Source organism: Monodon monoceros, unplaced genomic scaffold (genome assembly GCF_005190385.1).
Source record: "Monodon monoceros isolate NGI ecotype Baffin Bay Population unplaced genomic scaffold, NGI_Narwhal_1 Super_Scaffold_18, whole genome shotgun sequence".
In the NCBI taxonomy this organism is placed as follows: Eukaryota; Metazoa; Chordata; class Mammalia; order Artiodactyla; family Monodontidae; genus Monodon; species Monodon monoceros.
Window position 1 is genome coordinate 18,666,410 of NW_021703774.1, and position 3,495 is coordinate 18,669,904.

Consider the following 3,495-nt stretch of genomic DNA (forward strand, 5'->3'; position numbering starts at 1 on the left):
ATATTTATAACCAGTGGCAAGCTGAATGCCTTCGACCTGAACTTCTAACCCCTTGTCAATAGTAACAGCCACTTCCCCAGGGACTCAATCTGTTTCAAAGGCCACACACTCACGCAGACCCTGTCCTTCCGTGTACTGCAGGGGAGTCCTCCAGTGGAAGGGGGCTCTAACCCTAACACCTCCCTCATTTGTCTGGAGTCTCCTTCTGCTACTCAGAGTGTGAGGAAGATTCCAGTTTAAAGACAGAGGTTCCAATGACCTCTAGAATCTCAGAGTAGTTGCCAAGCTTTCTGTCAGTGAGCTTTAAAAGCCATTTACTTGTGTTTATTTTATATTTAATGAGTTGGTTAATGCCAAAGGCAGGGCTGATGTCTGGTTTACTTTGGATAATGAACCTCTGCACACACTTCCACTTGAAATATCAGGTCGGGAATGTAGACCATCGCAGACCCTCAGAAAGGTCTCCTTATAGCTGCAGACGATGGACTTTCAGGGTCATGCCAAAACATCCACCGCCGTCGTGCGTTTCATTCTGGGTGGCAACGTCTCGGTGCAGTCACGGCAGACAGTTACAAGCCCACAGCTGGAGGTCTTGCAAACAACCACATGGGAAAGAGCCTAGGCAGACTGCTTAAAGGCTCACTTTCCCAGATGTTCCCCAGAAAAAGTGAGAACGTCCCAAATGGGAGAGGGAAGCAGCAACTTACACACAAGGGCGGGAAGACATCGGGGTGAGCCTGATGGAAATTAGGCAGCTGTCCAGCAATGAGAAACACTCTTCGTCTCCTTCTGCCCTTAGTGATAACGGGGTGCCGAGATGCCCTTGGGGGAGGGCTGCCAGTTTGCTAGAACTGTGTGCAGAGGCCAGGCGAGTTTGACTATGCAAACGTAACTTTGAGAAGCCACTTATGAGTCTGTCACCAACAGTGACCGCAGGCAGGTGCCCCCAGAACTCTGAGAGTGTGACAAGTGCAAGCAATCCGTGGTGGCCGAGAGCAGGTATTTTAGAGTCACTCAAAGATGCCAGAGTGGCTCTCAGACCTGTTGATAACGCTGCACTTCCCTAAGTATTACTGGTCCAGGGTGTTCTGAAAGTCTGCCTGCAAGGATGCTCCTAAAAAAAGAATTCCGTGGACCAATACCTTTGGGAAGTCCTGCATGCCTCACTCCTCTTCCAAAGGCCCAGCAGCCTGTAGAAGGCTCTAGATTGACCTGCAGTGAAGAATTCTATTTGTGTTTAACACGGCCCTCCCCAAAGGTCTATGTCCGGTCATCTTTTGGGAAGCCCTGCATTGATCTCTAGAGGAAGCACCAGCCAGGGGTGAGCGGTCGTGCTTAGCGGGGGAGGTGTGTTCGTGGGGAGGGTGAAGGAGATAAAGGGCTCCTGCCACGTGGAGGAGGCCTCTCTGGTGGTTCTCTGTCACGCTCCTTTACCTTCATTGAGCATTTTAGACGGTTCTTCCCTGTGTCTCCCTCACGAAGCCCACAGCCCCTGATTCTTCCCCTTCATCATCCCCTCTAGCCCCTCTACTAGTCCCTGACCTGTATCTTCAACGGTTCAGACTCCATCCACTCTTTGTGGAGCTCGGTGGGATCTATGTCAAGTCCAAGTTCAATGTCTCCCTTTGGCAGTTTGCTGGGAGTACTATAAATACTTGTTGTCATAATTATTTCTGATTAGTATTTTTACACCTAATAAAGTCTCAAAGGGGGGCCGTTTACTTGGTCTAGGGGAGGGGCACCTTCCAGATGACTTGCCAGCAATTAAAGCAGCTTGTTAGTCGGAGGCCCAGGAAGGCCGAGGACAGCTGGAGAGCTCTTCTTTGCAAGCAGCTCTGGTTAACATCAACGAGGAAAGCTCTTTGTAAACACATGAATAATTGATCGTCCCGCGCTCACATAGCTACCGAGGATCTGAGCCCGTATGACTCATTTGAGAGCCATCCCTGTCGTCTGGATGCCATAACATTGGAGGAATGATGATCGTTTCTTGGAGATTCTTCTGTGGCCAGAGTTGCCAAGACCAAGGCTGTAATGGTTTGTTATGATGACCTTTGTTATTCCATTAGGCTCAATTGCTTTAAAAAATGATGTGTGCATACTTTCGGAACGTTTTTACCCTTTACGTTGACCTGACATCATAGTTTATATTACAGAATGTATTAATGACAGAGGAGTGTTTTCATGTCCCAAGGACAAATTTTAACAACCATAATCTGCCCTTAGTCATCATAAATATAAATGTATTGGTCAAACAGATCTCGTTAATGTGGCCAAGATAAATGCAAGCCTATATTTTAAGGCAGCTGAAGTCCTAGAGAATATATTTGGAGATTTTTGTGGGGCTAAGAGATCTTGTATAGTGCTATCAGAAGGCTGAGAAAATTAACATGCTTCCCCCTCTAGTTTGGCGTTGGACAGATATTAACGTCTTGGGGATGTCAAGTAAGATTGCTCACATAGTTTCTGGACACCGTTAATGCCTGGTGGGGTGAATCTTAGTTCTTAAAGCTGTATTCTCACTATGCTCTCAGGGCTTTTGAAAAGAAAGAAAATACAGATTTCAAGTCTCAACCATGTGTTGCTCAACTGTATTTCCCTGTATCACACTGTGTCTTCAAGTTTTAATTATATAAATCCTCCTGCCCCAACATCTTGTTCCCTGTGGGAGGAGGCCCTTTTCCACAGATGTGTGTCTGACGTTTTGCATATTCCAGTTGGCAATCCGTATGTTGGTAGATGATGTTCTGGGTGTGAGCTGTACGACGGGTCAAATACTTTTCGTCTTCGTTACACTACGTTCAGAAGTGTGGGCCTTTATTGGCAGTATCCACGTTTCAAACTTCTCAGGCAGAAAATAAATGCTTGTTTTAAGAAACCCTGTTTAATCATGTTTTTATTTTGAACCATAAAATTGTGTTTCAGGCAGTAATGTCTCACATGCTACTCTCTGAGCGAGCAGACTGTTTATAGGGGTGAGTTCATCTCTCCCAGATTCGGTAAACACGGTACTGTCATTAAACTCCATGTGGATTACAGTCACCTAGCAATGATTGATGAGCACTTCAGATAAAACCATTTACCCTTCTTCCCTTAGAGGAATCTTCTAAGAAGGATCTTCCCTTCTCAATCTGCTATAGCCTTTGGCAAAAGCACATATTGGGCTTTGGAAATGTGACTTTTTGCCTGAAACTTTTCTACAGGGGATTGGATTATTTTCTACATTTATTGGTGTGAGGACAGTGCCATGATAATCTCCTGTGTGGTCTAAACTTTTTGGTCTTTTTGAAAAGTGAGGCACTTACCCCCATGTTCATAGCAGCACTATTCCCAATAGCCAAAAGGACAACCTAAATGTCCGTTGACAGACAAATGGGTAAACAAATGTGCTATACCTGTACAATGGAATGTTATTCAGCCTTAAAAAGGAAAAAAAGTCTGACACATGCTACAGCATGGATGAACCTTAAGGACATTATGCTAAGTGAAATCAGC